The sequence below is a fragment of the Taudactylus pleione genome, unplaced genomic scaffold (genome assembly GCF_031769625.1).
Source record: "Taudactylus pleione unplaced genomic scaffold, aTauple2 ptg000611l, whole genome shotgun sequence".
NCBI classification, from domain to species: Eukaryota; Metazoa; Chordata; class Amphibia; order Anura; family Myobatrachidae; genus Taudactylus; species Taudactylus pleione.
This window is the reverse complement of record NW_028285013.1, coordinates 4792221-4808336: the sequence shown is the minus strand read 5'-3', so window position 1 is coordinate 4808336 and position 16116 is coordinate 4792221.

The following is a 16116-nucleotide window of genomic DNA, read 5'->3' as shown; positions in this document are numbered from 1 at the left end:
ATCCACTAAAATGGACAATGAATCCCCAATCTAACAGGGAGCACAGCTGTAATTTATACACAACACAGGATGGGATGACGATATAGGCTTGGGTGATGTATACATCATCCTCTTCACACAATATTAAATTGTCCCTGCTGGATTCCACCATTACAGGTGCCCGTAATTGACGGTAAAGGACTTTCTCGTAGCATTTGTAGTTCATTTTGATGGGCATAATCTTTTCCACATTTTGGGGAAGTAGTCCAGAGAATTTTGTTTCTCATGGTATTAGAGTCCTTCAGGTGCATTTACGCGTCAGGGGTGTCCCCTTTCACCTCTCATTTTTGCGCTGGCAATTGAGCCTCTGGCTGAAAGGATTAGGTCCTTGGAGTCTATATGTGGCCCTACTATTGGAGGCTTTTTGCACAAGATCATCTTATTAGCTGATGTTTGCTACGCCCAGAAGTGTCCCTTTCTGAGTTACATTCTGTTTTGGATACTTTTGCGACAGTCTTGTTTTATAAGTTTAATGCTAATAAGACTGAGGCCCTTCCCTTTAATATAGCAGGGGAGATCTTGGAAAGATTGAAGGAGACTTATAGGTATGCCTGGAAGTCTAGATCACTTAGATATTTAGGTGTTGACTTGGCTAGAGATTCTGACATCATTGATTGTAATTATGGCCATCTCTTGAAGGCTTTCGAGGGGCTGACTAAGGAGTGAATGATGCATGAGGTGTCTTGGCTTGGCCCGGATTGCTCCTGCTAATTTGGTACTTCTCCAAAAAAGTTATGTATTTCTTTCGAACCATACCTAGACCCCGACCTATGTCTATTTGTAACACATTTTATCAGATTCTCATATGATATATGTGGAGGGGGAATAAATCTAAAATATCAACTGGTATCCTTTCCCTTCCTAAGCTTGCTGGAGGTGTAGCCTTTCCAGATCTTGAAAAATAGTCAAGCCAGAGATTGGTTCGAACTTGAATTGCCAAAACCTTGGGTAATTATAGAAAGATAATTTATGCACCCTTTAACTCTCCCTGGTTTGTTTTGGCCGCCTCCATCTGCAATCCCCTCTCGGTCCGGTCTTTGCAAGGCAGTTCAAACTACATTATTAGCTAGGCATAAATTCGTATCCTCTAGTGAGGAGATATACTTATCCTCTCCAGCCTTGTCTGGAGAACTGTAGCTAATTTGATGCCAGATTTGCAATTGGGATCCCTGAGTGATCTCTTGTCAGAGAACGGCTTAGCATCTCTCTCGACCTTCAAATACATTATGGTCTTACGAAGGAAGATTTTTATAAGTATCTACAACTGCGACATTGGCTGCAGAGTTACCTCCCCTCGCAACTTAGGGAACCGTCCTTTCCTCTGTTACTACTATCTCACTTGCGGTCCTCTAATCATAAAGGGGGTTATGTCTTGGTGGTATCAATATCGAATATTAGATAGTAAAAAGGGGAAATTGCCATAACAGATGAAGTGGGCGAGGGACCTATCTAGGGTCCTTTCTTAAGGAGGAGTGGGATATTATTTTCTGCTCTTGTTTTACAATTTCTATATGCATTAATCATTCAGAAATATTTTATAAATGGCTTCAGAGAGTATACTTACCCCAGGGTGGCAGCACAAAATCTTGCCCTCCATCTTATACTATTGTGGGAGATATTTACCATATTTTCTGGTCGTGCCCTCTACTTCAGCCACTTTGGACAGCAGTATTTCTCATGATTGGCAAAGAGATGGGGGTAAGTATTCCTGCAGAGCCTCTGACTGCTTTATTTCACTTCTACTCTGGGAAGTTGTCCCGTGGAGATAGATATCTTATGGGTCACATCTTGGTGGCCACTAAAGCCTCTATCGCCCAGCTGTGGAAGACAACCTCTCTACCCAGTATTGCAGTTATAGAAAATAAAGTCCAAAAACATTTTCTATTTTGGAACACTGAATTGTATATATTCCTTCTCTGCTTCTTCCATTCATATGAAATGGTTCAGATGGGGAGAATATAGAGAAGAACAGGGACACCATACTATACATAGCGCTCCTGCAGTTCTTACTGTTCTCTGTTCCCCTCAATCTTACTCTTCGGGGTATATATTTACTAAAGTGCGGGTTTTTAGAAGTGGAGATGTTGCCCATAGCAACCAATCAGATTGTACTTAACATTTATCTAGCACCTTCTAGAAGATAATAGCTAGAATCTGATTGGTTGCTAGGGACAACATCTCCACTTCTAAAAACCCGCACTTTAGTAAATATACCCCTTGATGTGTTAAACCAATGTTGGACCTTATTTCTGTTCATTTTATCATATATGTATTAGTTGCGTAATATTTATGTGGATTTTGACCCTTTGGATATGCAATTTGCCTGGCTTCCCTTCCTTCCCTTTCAATTTCAATAAAAAATATTGTGAAAACAAGATGAGAGACAATGCTAACATCTACAGCTGAAGTACTAATATGTGAATTGCTATATAAAGATTTATAAGACGTTTCTGCTCATAAGTACATTTTTGTCAATACTTTTCAACCAGCAAAATTGTGGAGCCTCTCACCAGTCTTTTTTCTCCCCGCCAAGTCTCAATAGTTTGTTTCTAATACAGGTGCTGATTGATGGCAGCAGTGGCCCTGTGCTATTAGTGTCTCTGATAGGAAACAAGACAGCATTGTGTGTAGCTCCCCTACCCCTGGTTATGGGATGTAGTCAGAATACCGACCCTCAGGATTCCGGCGCTTACAATTTCGTCACCGGAATCCCAACACCTGTCAGATTCCCTCGCTGGCATCCCAACGGTAAGTATAGGGGTTTGGGAGAGGGGGATTGGCTTAAGCACTAGGGAGAGGGTTAGGATGCGGGGGAGAGGTTATGTTTAGGCTGCAAAGGGAAGGGTTAGGTTCAGGCACCAGGGAGGGAGGGTGATGGTTAGGATATACAGTAGACCGACAGATGTCAATATCCTAACCCTGTCGGGATGCCGATGTTGGGATTTTGACCGCCATGATCCGGATCGCCGGTAACCCGTACCCATCCCCTGGTTACATCATGGAGAGAGGATATGTGGGAGAATTAGGAGGGGTGACTTTTCTAAGAAATATTGGGGGCCCCGGCATGGTATCCTTACAGCTATGCTCCATAGGGGCAGCAGAGGTATTGGCACAGAATAGGGGCACAGAAAAGCCCTGTTACGACACTGGCAAGACAGAGAGCATTTTGCTATGCGATTTGAGATGTATGAAAGGAGGTGTTGCTGAGAGTTTTGTAGGTGAGTCATTTGAATTGCATTCCTGAGTAAATGGGCAGAGCGGCAATGGATGTGGAGTGGCGGGAGAGAAAGGTCACTGTTACCATGGTCTTTAGGATGGAGCCAAGCAAAGATAGATGAATGAGGGGAATACCACATAGGAGGAGGTTGCAGTAGTCTAGGAGGGAGATCATGAGAGAATGGAGAAGGAATTTCTTAGCATCTCTGTCGCTGCTTTGTATACTGACCCCTTTGTCTGCTTGTACTGTACATGAAGGCTTGGTTTATTGTGTGCTCCCAATTGTAAAGCACCGTGTAGTATGCTGACGCTATAAACATATATTTTTATTAACAAATCAAATTCACAGTTCTACACTTTTATTGTAACATTGGGCCTGATTCATTACGGATCGAAACTGGGATTGCAATAGCGATTACGCACGCAGTCTCACTGCGATAGTATGCTAACCCATTGTCATCGCTATGCCATCACAGCACAACATAAGGACGCCCACTTTACCTTACACACATCCACAATCCTTAGCAAGACTGCAAGTACCATCGAAGCCTCATGCACATTCGCACAAGCTGTGACCTTACTCAGGAATTGGTAACCTTGACGCGCGCTATGAGTACTCAGACTGCGCAAGGCATCGCAGTGTTTAATTTATGCACGCCCATACAACAGCGTTCAAACACACTGGCATGCCTGCATTTCGCCAACCCCCCCCGTCACCACCCACAAAGGCACTTCCAGTCAATTACTCTGCGATGGGTCTGTGTAGTCACTGCGATCGCAGTCCCGATCACAGTGGCCGGTTCGCGCGCATCCACTGTGATGCATACGCATGCGCAGTATGCACCAATCGGCCGATGGCGGGCATATTAGCAGTTGCGTTCCTTGCTGAATCAGGCCCATTATTCCATGCCTTGCTCCTGTCCGCTCAGTGTCTCATTTAGCGATTGTGCAGATATAACCGGCACAGAACGTACAGTAGCACAGCCATTAAGCTACATATGCATTTGTGAAAAATATGATGGGGAAATTGTGGAACCAGAGATGTTGCAGGGAGGCTGACCCCACAAGCGGGTGCTTCTTGATCACCGGCCAAGGCCTTGTCAGCTGCAGTAAAGAGCTAAGTTTGACAATGAACACGTCTAGAGCATAGATCATGCGTTCTCCTCCTCTGATGTAACAGGACACCGCACTAGCGGAACTATCAGCCTCCTCCGTCTCGTGCAAGTGATTGTTTGATATAGTTCATCATTAGCATGAAATCTAATATTGCTTTCCTGCTATTCTAATTATATTCCTCAACCAAACTTTCTGCAGATTCCCCTGAAGAATTTGGAGAGTTGCTGCAGTATTTATTTGAAATTGAACAATTCAAACAAATGTGGTGAATCGTGAGAATTGGATCAGGCAGCCCAGGGTGATCGGTATTTCTGCCTGTGCATTTCTCTCATTACATTCCTCTAGTCTGTCTTCTATCCAACATGTAATGATAGTGCAGCTTCACGCAGAGAACTTGAATTATTAGGCTGGGATCAGATCTAAATAGAAAGTAGAAAAGAACAAACGGTTTAGTTAAAATAAATAAGAGGTCAGACTAAATAATTCACCACAAATCACGTGCCTAAATTCTGTAGATTGACACTTTTTAATTAGTAATAAGTACTCGCCGATGTGAGTGGCGTCTCTTTCAGCCACTCATATCTAGCAAGCTGTTAAGATGGTTGATCCAGTTGGCTCCTCATTGTCTTATGCCTGTGGGAGGCTGGCGTTTTATCCTGGAAGGGGAATCTTATGTACATTTGGTGCCATATGTAAAAAGCTACTGTAGGAGAATGATGAAGATGACTAAAATGATGGAGAGGAGACCGTCTGTCCATATATCTAACTGGTGGAAAGGTTTCTATTAAGTTTATTGGAAATGCTTTACCTATGACCTAGAGAAGAGTGTGGATATGTCGTATTACTGCCAAGTGAAGTAGGTTCATGGTCTCGTGTTGAGATCCCAAGTAGTTCAGGTCTAGCTGCTGAAGGACCAGTTAATGCATGGATGCTACTGTACGCCCTGGTCTATAAACTGGGGAAGCAGGTTGCAAATTCTTCTCATCAAAGTTCCCCAGCGTTCAGAGACCAGTGTAAAACTTCCTCTTGTAAAACTCTCTGATAGGAAGACCCCCAATATCCTGTATACAGTATACCACCACTCAGGTCCCCTGGAGGAAGCTCCTCAAGTGTTTAGTATTTATTATCAACCGATAGGGTCGGACTGGCCCACCGGGGTACAGGGGAATGGGTGGGCCCATGGCTTGATGGCCCACCCCTTCTCTAGAAGTCAGATTCCAGACTGTTCACTTGAATTATACATTGTTACTTTATTAGGTGGCTCAGTTACTCTATTAGAGGGCTCAGTCACTTGGTGGAGCAGGACCACTGATGAACATGGGTGCTTGGTTCACTTCTTTAGAAACTACTCCAAGATTTGCCAAAGTGGATGGTCCTGAACCAACCCTGTCCCTTCCTTTTGTTGGCTGTGGTCTTTAACATAATGAACACAGTTCCTGTCAGTTATTAAAATATTATCGTAGCTCTGCAATTTTTCAGTAACCTACAATTAAGTGGCTAGTGCCAGGGTTGGATTAAGCCTTCAAGGTGCTCAAGGCACTTAAGACAAGGAGGCCCTCCCCCTATTGTCAGCAGAGGCCCCCTGGCTGTGTCCACTGCGTGTGTGCCTCCCCCCCCTCTGCACCTCCGTGAGGCAGCAGCGTTGGTCCTACCTACACTCCTGCAGCGGGGTAAGACTCTGGAGTCTCCTCTTGTGATGGGCATCTCCAGCAGACCTGCTCCATTACAGATAGCAAGGTAATGCTGTCTGTCCTAAAAGAGGGTGTATGCTAGGGCCCATTTTATTCATACCTCCCAGCTTTTCAAATCCGCTCATCAGGATATATTAGTATGAGGGCAAGCCATGTCATTATAGGGGCAAGCCCACACACTGGGCCTGAATCGGCACAGTTGAGAGTAATGTTTTTAGTGTTTGTCCCTTCCAAGGTACAACTATGGAACTCTTTACCTCCCGTCTCCTTGTTTTTGGTTGGTTTCCTTTTTGTCACGAATCGTGTTCTTAGCCGTCCGTACAGGGTTAAACATTCGTTCATTGCTGTCTAAAACCTCCAACAGACTATCCCAGTGATTACCACTCACCTAGCTGCTCACCTGGGCAGCCTGACCAATTACCTGTTACCACTCCCTATATATTTCCAGGACTAGGAAAGACTCATTGCCTGAACAACTGTGTTCCTTCCTGAGGATCATTCCAGGCTGAGTGTCTCCTGTATTTCCAGAGCTTTCTCCTGTGGATACTCTCCTTGCTGAAACTCATTACCTACTTGTACCAACGATGTTTGCCTCTCAGCACTGCAGCTTCCATGCCACATACAGATAACCGCCGGTACTGTTTACCATCGCCGCTGTATACCATCTCAGCACTGAGGCTTCACCGCCGCACACAGACCGCTTGCTGTTGTCTGCATTCCATCTACCGCTGTGTACCCATCTATCAGCATCGAGGCTTCCATGCAGCACACAGACTGATTATTGCGGACTGCATTATCATGGTGTGTATTCCATCTACCTCTATATACCATCTATCAGCACTGCAGCTGCCACTGCACACAGACGGCTTCCAACTCCAGCTCCAGTTCTGCCAGTGTACCTGCGGAGCATACCATCTGCTGTTGCCACACATCTGATCACCTGCGTGGATTCCACTCTGCGTTGTGCGGCATCATCTGGACTGTGTTGCAAGTATCACTACACTCTGTGACTATAGTGGGTTTCTGCATAATCTAGGTTGACTATTTTGGTTATCCTGTATACTCTTGTCTTGGGCTGACAGTCAGCGTTGGGGTTCCAGGTCTGGGGGGCATGATCGGGTCACAGTCTTTTAGAGCTGTTCAGTACTGTGTGTGCCTGAAGTGTCTCTCTATCCTGAATTACCCTTCCGGATTATGGTCTAGGTCTTGTGTCAGAGCTGTACCAGGGATATAACTTCAATAGTTCTTCCCTGGTTACATAAGACTCCGATTCCTGGCTTGGTTCCAGGGTCCAGTCTGTCAGTACTGCACTGTTTTGAGTTCAGGTTCTTCTGGTCACTGGCGTAGTTCTCTGGCCTAGGTGAGAGGTTGCCCGATGACTTGGGTTCCTGTTCCCAATTCTAGTATCCTTGCATTGCTCCGGTCCATGATTCCTAGTGTCTCTAGCCTGCCAGTACCTGTATTACCTATGAGTTGTGGTATCTTGAAGACTCCCCGTTTCCTGCACTCCTCAGTTAATACCCTGGGCCCCGTGCCAGATCTACAGAATACCAGACACCTTTGTTCTAGCTTTGTCTGCCTTTCCTATTGTTTCATTTTCTGTTCATTCTTGCCGATGCTATTGTTCCTCTTTTACTCTCTTTACATTAAGTTGATTGTGTGATGCTGCTGCAGAATCTGTGGTGCCTTATAAATGCAGGATTATGGCGATGATAAACTTTATTTTTGATAGTTGTTCAGAGGTTAGTCAGCTTACCGTGACCGGGATAGGAAGCACTAGTCTAGAACACTGACTACTGTAAATTGCAAAACCCACCAATTGTTTGTGACAAGTTGTTATTTTCCTGCAGAAGAGATTAGGAATTTCCAGCAGCCAAGTATAGGAACAGAGTGAGCGTTTCATGCATTGTTTTGGGATTATGAAGCACCTCATTACCGTGCAGGAGCTGTGTGTTATCCCTGTTACTTCCATTTATACCTAACCTGCAATGAGGTAAGACATATTTGTAGCATCTGGCTTTCATGGCAGAAGCAATTACACTGGTACACAAAAGGTCAGAGCACCTAGATGTGGATATGTAACACTTTTGTGCATCACATCTGATTTCTGCTGTATGACAGCGGTCAGTGCTGTCATCACCTGGATGAAATAAGTTTCATAAAGGTATAGGGAGCTTTCAGCCTGAAAGGTAAAGTGCATGCTGGCCAAACACCACATGCTTACTGAAACGATGAGCTTTTTTTTAAGGTTTTCAGCAACCTTACTCCTCCAGCAATTATGGAACTACATGTACCATGGGAATCAGTATGTAATACCGCCATTAATTTGGGTAAGTATCGCTAACCTTACTCCCTACCCTAGCCCTAACCATCCTTTAGGGGTGCCTAACCCTAACCTCTCCCCCAAGTGCCTAACCCTAACCTCCCCCCAGGGGTGCCTAACCCTAATCCTCCCTTCTCCTATCCTAACCCTCCCGGCGGGGTGCCTAACCCTAAGTCCCCCTCGGGAGCCCCTAACCTAGCCCCCCCCGCGGGACTGTCCACGCCCAGCTTACCTTAGTTTGGTATGCCGGGTTTCGGGCTTCCGGCATAGGGATAATGACAGGCATCAGGATTTCGACGCCTGTCATTAGTACCTTGGCGGGATTAGACAGTCGGGAAGCCGGCAGTCTGCATTTCTACCGTTGGCATCCTGACTGCATCCCGTGCCATGTACCAACACAATACCAGCTATCTCCATTGCAGGGTGTTGACATCAGATGAAAAATCTTAAAAAAATATTTCTAAGAATATATATATATATATATATATATATTAGGGGTGTGCACCGGCCACTTTTCGTGTTTTGTGTTTTGGTTTTGGATGTGGATCTTTCTTCGTGTTTTGGATCTGTATTGGTTTTGCCAAAACCACCCTTCCGTGTTTTGGGTTCTGGGTTTTGTGTTTTGGATCTGTATTTTTTTTTTTAAAAAGCATAAAAACAGCTAAAATCACAGAATTTGTGTGTTTTTCTGCTCCTATGCTATTATTAACCTCAATAACCTTAATTTCCACTCATTTCCAGTCTATTCTGAACACCTCACACCTCACAATAGTGTTTTTATATCCAAAAGGTTGCACCGAGGTAGCTGGATGACTATGCTAAGAGATACGAGTGGGCGGCACAAACATGTGGTCCATCTAGGAGTGACACTGCAGTGGCAGACAGGATGGCAGTTTGAAAAACTAGGCCCCAAACAGTACATAATTCAAAGAAAAAAAAAGAGGTGCAAGATGGAATTGTCCTTGGGTCCTCCCACCCACCCTTAGGTTGTACAAACAGGACATGCACATTTTAACAAACCAAACATTTCAGCGCCAGGGTCTGCCACACGACTGTGGCTGAAATGATTGGTTTGTTTGGACCCCCACAAAACAAGCTGGCAATTAATCTGTCCCTGCACAAACTGGCTCTACGGAGGCAAGATGTCGTCCTCATCCTCCTCATCCACCGATTCCTCACCCTCTTCAGTGTTGTGTACATCCTCATCCTCACAGAGTATTAATTCGTCCCCGCTGGAATCCACAACCACAGGTCCCTCTGTACGATCAGGAGGCTGGTCTCCCTCGAAGAGTTGACAATTCATTTTATGAACATCATCTTCTCCACATTTTGTGAAAGCAACCTCCTACGCCTTTCACTGACAAGGTTCCCGGCTGCACTAAACACTCTTTCGGAGTACACACTGGAGGGGGGGCAACTCAGGTAAAATAGAGCCAGTTTGTACAGGGACCTCCAAATTGCTTCTTTTTCCTGCCAGTACAGGTACGGACTGTCTGACATGCCTACTTGGATGTTGTCACCGATGTAATCCTTTAACAGACAGACGCACGCTTGTCGCTGCTGCTTTAAGGATGCAGGTGCGGCTACAGCCCACACATTTCACAAAGACAGAAAAAAAAATAAGAATTTTTTTATTGTTTGTGGAGCGCACTTTGAGGGTTACACCACCCTTTAACAGACAGACGCACGCTTGTCGCTGCTGCTTTTGAGGATACAAGTGCGGCTACAGCCCACACATTTCACAAAGACAGAAAAAAAAATAAGAATTTTTTTATTGTTTGTGGAGCGCACTTTGAGGGTTACACCACCCTTTAACAGACAGACGCACGCTTGTCGCTGCTGCTTTGAGGACAGTATCATATGCAGTGACAGTAGACTTGTCAGAAATTGTTGGCATGTCCTTCAGTCCGGACCAGATGTCCAAACCGGCCCTTGACTTATGACACAGGCGCACGCTTGGCGCTGCTACTGTGTTGATGCACGTGCGGCTACATCGCACACAAGTCACAAACACATAAAAAAATAGTTTTTTAATTTTTGGAGCACTTTGAGGGTTACACCACCCTTTAACAGACAGACGCACGCTTGTCGCTGCTGCTTTGAGGATGCAAGTGCGGCTACAGCCCACACAATTCACAAAGACAGAAAAAAAAAGAAGAATATTTTTATTGTTTGTGGAGCGCACTTTGAGGGTTACACCACCCTTTAACAGACAGACGCACACTTGTCGCTGCTGCTTTGAGGATGCAGGTGGAATCTAGACGGGATTTGGAACCGGGGACACACTACCTCCATCAATTGTCTAAATCCCACTGCACTAATGGCGGATATCGGACGCACGTCTAACACCAACATAGCAGTCAAGGCCTCAGTTATACGTTTTGCTTCAGGATGACTGCTTTCGTACTTCATCCTCATCGCTAGGGACTGTTGGAGGGTCAATTGTTTAGTAAAAGTAGTGATGTTCCTACTTCCTCTCTGGGATGATGAACAACTCCCAGCAGCACTAGGAGGAAGTAGGAGGAAGTGGTTCTTGATCTTTCCCTATTTCATTTTTATCGGAGAAAGTTTGGTCCTCCATTTATGTTATATTGATATATACGTGCGGCTAAGGCGCACACAAACACAGAAAATATCTTTTTATTTTTGCTGGAGAGTAGTGCACTTTGTGGGTTACACAACCCTTTAAGAAATGAGCCAGCCGGCTCTTTACTTATGGGACACAGGCGCACGCTTAGCGCTGCTCCTTTGTTGATGCACGTGCGGCTACTGCGCATACAATTCACAAACACAGAAAATATTTTTTATTTGGTTTGGAGTGTATTTTGGGGGTTACAGCACCCTTTAACGGTCAAACCAGCCGGCCCTTTACTTATGACACAGGCGCACGCTTGGCACTACTTTGTTGATGCACGTGCGGCTACTGCGCACACAATTCACAAACACAGAAAATATTTTTTATTTGGTTTGGAGTGTACTTTGGGGGTTACAGCACCCTTTAACGGTCAAGCCAGCCGGCCCTTTACTTATGACACAGGCGCACGCTTGGCACTACTTTGTTGATGCACGTGCGGCTACTGCGCACACAATTCACAAACACAGAAAATATTTTTTTATTTGGTTTGGAGTGTACTTTGGGGATTACAGCACCCTTTAATGGTCAAGCCAGCCGGCCCTTTACTTATGACACGGGCGCACGCTTGACACTACTTTGTTGATGCATGTGAAGCTACTGCGCACACAATTCACAAACACAGAAAAAATATTTTTTTTTTTAGCACTTGAGGGGAGCACCCCTGACGGACAGAGCACCCCCTGGACAACACTACAGCACCCCTTTAGGACTGGGACACTGCACAGGACTTTGGAGTGGACACAGCCCCTATGGACAACTGACTGCACAACACAGTCCAGCCAGCCCCTATGGACTTTGAAGTAGTGGACATAGCCCCTATTGACAACAGCAGCACAGCACAACACAGCCAGCCCCTATGGACTTTGAAGTAGTGGACACAGCCCCTATGGACAACAGCAGCATAGCGCAGCACAGCACAACACTACTCTGCACTACACTACACTACACAGCCCAGCCAGCCCTAACTCCCACCCTCCCTCTTCACTGTCCACAGCCGAGTGAGAAAATGGCACCGACACGGGTACTTTATATAGGATCCAAAACCCGCGAGACCCAGAAGGCGGGATGATGACGTTTTGCCTCGATTTCAGATCCGAGTCAGGCGGGAAAAGTCGAGCCTGACTCGGATCGGCCTCGAATCGGGGGGGCTCGGATTTCAGAAATCCGAACCCGCTCACCCCTAATATATATATATATATAATCTCCAGTGGAGAACCGCGCACATATTATAGGCACTTCAAAAGTGCTGTAATCCCATAATGGGTGTATATATATATATATATATATATATATATATATATATTAGGGGTGAGCGGCTTCGGATTTCTGAAATCCGAACCCCCCCGAGCCCCCCCGATCCGAGTCAGATCCGAGTCAGGCTCGACTTTTCCCGCCTGACTCGGATCTGAAATCGAGGCAAAACGTCATCATCCCGCCTTCCGAGTCTCGCGGGTTTTGGATCCTATATAAGGTACCCGCGTCGGCGCCATTTTCCCACTCGGCTGTGGACAGTGAAGAGGGAGGGTGGGAGTTAGGGCTGGCTGGGCTGTGTAGTGTAGTGTAGTGCTGCTGTTGTCCACTACTTCAAAGTCCATAGGGGCTGGCTGTGTTGTGCTGTGCTGCTGTTGTTAATAGGGGCTGTGTCCACTACTTCAAAGTCCATAGGGGCTGGCTGGACTGTGTTGTGCAGTCAGTTCTCCATAGGGGCTGTGTCCACTCTAAAGTCCTGTGCAGTGTCCCAGTCCTAAAGGGGTGCTGTAGTGTTGTCCAGGGGGTGCTCTGTCCATCAGGGGTGCTCCCCCCAAGTGCTAAAAAAATAATATATTTTCTGTGTTTGTGAATTGTGTGCGCAGTAGCCGCACGTGCATCAACAAAGTAGTGCCAAGTGTGCGCCTGTGTCATAAGTAAAGGGCCGGCTGGCTTGACCGTTAAAGGGTGCTGTAACCCCCAAAGTACACTCCAAACCAAAAAATATATATTTTCTGTGTTTGTGAATTGTGTGCGCCGTAGCCGCACGTGCATCAACAAAGTAGTGCCAAGCGTGCGCCTGTGTCATAAGTAAAGGGCCGGCTGGCTTGACAGTTAAAGGGTGCTGTAACCCCCAAAGTACACTCCAGTCCAAACCAAAAAAAAAATTATTTTCTGTGTTTGTGAATTGTGTGCGCAGTAGCCGCACGTGCATCAACAAAGTAGTGCCAAGCGTGCGCCTGTGTCATAAGTAAAGGGCCGGCTGGCTTGACCGTTAAAGGGTGCTGTAACCCCCAAAGTACACTCCAAACCAAAAAATATATATTTTCTGTGTTTGTGAATTGTGTGCGCAGTAGCCGCACGTGCATCAACAAAGTAGTTCCAAGCGTGCGCCTGTGTCATAAGTAAAAGGCCGGCTGGCTTGACCGTTAAAGGGTGCTGTAACCCCCAAAGTACACTCCAGTCCAAACCAAAAAAAAATATATTTTCTGTGTTTGTGAATTGTGTGCGCAGTAGCCGCACGTGCATCAACAAAGTAGTGCCAAGCGTGCGCCTGTGTCATAAGTAAAGGGCCGGCTGGCTTGACCGATAAAGGGTGCTGTAACCCCCAAAGTACACTCCAGTCCAAACCAAAAAAAAAATTATTTTCTGTGTTTGTGAATTGTGTGCGCAGTAGCCGCACGTGCATCAACAAAGTAGTGCCAGGCGTGCGCCTGTGTCATAAGTAAAGGGCCGGCTGGCTTGACCGTTAAAGGGTGCTGTAACCCCCAAAGTACACTCCAGTCCAAACCAAAAAGAAAATTATTTTCTGTGTTTGTGAATTGTGTGCGCAGTAGCCGCACGTGCATCAACAAAGTAGTGCCAAGCGTGCGCCTGTGTCATAAGTAAAGGGCCGGCTGGCTTGTCCGTTAAAGGGTGCTGTAACCCCCAAAGTACACTCCAAACCAAAAAAAAAATATTTTCTGTGTTCGTGACTTGTGTGCACTGTGGCTGCATGTGCATCAACAAAGGAGCAGCGCCAAGTGTGCGCCTGTGTCCCATAAGTAAAGAGCCGGCTGGCTCATTTCTTAAAGGGTGGTGTAACCCACAAAGTGCACTACTCTCCAGCAAAAATAAAAAAATATTTTCTGTGTTTGTGTGCGCTTTAGCCGCACGTATATATCAATATAACATAAATGGAGGACCAAACTTTCTCCGATAAAAATAAAATAGGGAAAGATCAAGAACCACTTCCTCCTAGTGCTATTGCTGCTGCTGGGAGTTGTTCATCATCCCAGAGAGGAAGTAGGAACATCACTACTTTTACTAAACAATTGACCCTCCAACAGTCCCTAGCGATGAGGATGAAGTACGACAGCAGTCATCCTGAAGCAAAACGTATAACTGAGGCCTTGACTGCTATGTTGGTGTTAGACATGCATCCAGTATCCGCCATTAGTGCAGTGGGATTTAGACAATTGATGGAGGTAGTGTGTCCCCGGTTCCAAATCCCGTCTAGATTCCACCTGCATCCTCAAAGCAGCAGCGACAAGCGTGCGTCTGTCTGTTAAAGGGTGGTGTAACCCTCAAAGTGCGCTTCACAAACAATAAAAAAATTCTTTTTTTTTCTCTTTGTGAAATGTGTGGGCTGTAGCCGCACCTGCATCCTTAAAGCAGCAGCGACAAGCGTGCGTCTGTCTGTTAAAGGGTGGTGACACCCTCAAAGTGTGCTTCACAAACAATTAAAATATTGTTCTTTTTTTTCTGTCTTTGTGAATTGTGTGGGCTGTAGCCGCACTTGCATCCTCAAAGCAGCAGCGACAAGCGTGCGTCTGTCTGTTAAAGGGTGGTGACACCCTCAAAGTGTGCTACACAAACTATAAAAATATTCTTCTTTTTTCTGTCTTTGTGAATTGTGTGGGCTGTAGCCGCACTTGCATCCTCAAAGCAGTAGCGACAAGCGTGCGTCTGTCTGTTAAAGGGTGGTGTAACCCTCAAAGTGCGCTCCACAAACAATAAAAATATTCTTTTTTTTTTCTGTCTTTGTGAATTGTGTGGGCTGTAGCCGCACTTGCATCCTCAAAGCAGCAGCGACAAGCGTGCGTCTGTCTGTTAAAGGATTACATCGGTGACAGCATCCAAGTAGGCATGTCAGACAGTCCGTACCTGTACTGGCAGGAAAAAGAAGCAATTTGGAGGTCCCTGTACAAACTGGCTCTATTTTACCTGAGTTGCCCCCCCTCCAGTGTGTACTCCGAAAGAGTGTTTAGTGCAGCCGGGAACCTTGTCAGCGAAAGGCGTAGGAGGTTGCTTCCACAAAATGTGGAGAAGATGATGTTCATAAAATGAATTATCAACTCTTCCAGGGAGACCAGCCTCCAGAACGTAGAGAGGGACCTGTGGTTCCAGCGGGGACGAATTAATACTCTGTGAGGATGAGGATGTACACACTGAAGAGGGTGAGGAATCGGTGGATGAGGAGGATGGGGATGACATCTTGCCTCCGTAGAGCCAGTTTGTGCAGGGACAGATTAATTGCCAGCTTGTTTTGTGGGGGCCCAAACGAACCAATCATTTCAGCCACAGTTGTGTGGCAGACCCTGGCGCTGAAATGATTGGTTTGTTAAAGTGTGCATGTCCTGTTTATACAACATAAGGGTGGGTGGGAGGGCCCAAGGACAATTCCATCTTGCACCTCTTTTTTTTCTTTGCATTATGTACAGTTTGGGGCCTAGTTTTTCAAACTGCCATCCTGTCTGCCACTGCAGTGTCACTCCTAGATGGGTCACGTGTTTGTGCCGCCCACTCGTGTCGCTTAGCATAGTCATCCAGCTACCTCGGTGCAACCTTTTGGACATAAAAACACTATTGTGAGGTGTGAGGTGTTCAGAATAGACTGGAAATGAGTGGAAATTAAGGTTATTGAGGTTAATAATAGCATAGGAGCAGAAAAACCTACAAATTCTGTGATTTTAGCTGTTTTTATGCTTTTTTTCAAAAAAATACAGATCCAAAACACAAAACCCAGAACCCAAAACACGGAAGGGTGGTTTTGGCAAAACCAATCCAGATCCAAAACACGAAGAAAGATCCAGATCCAAAACACAAAACACGAAAAGTGGCCGATGCACACCCCTAATATATATATA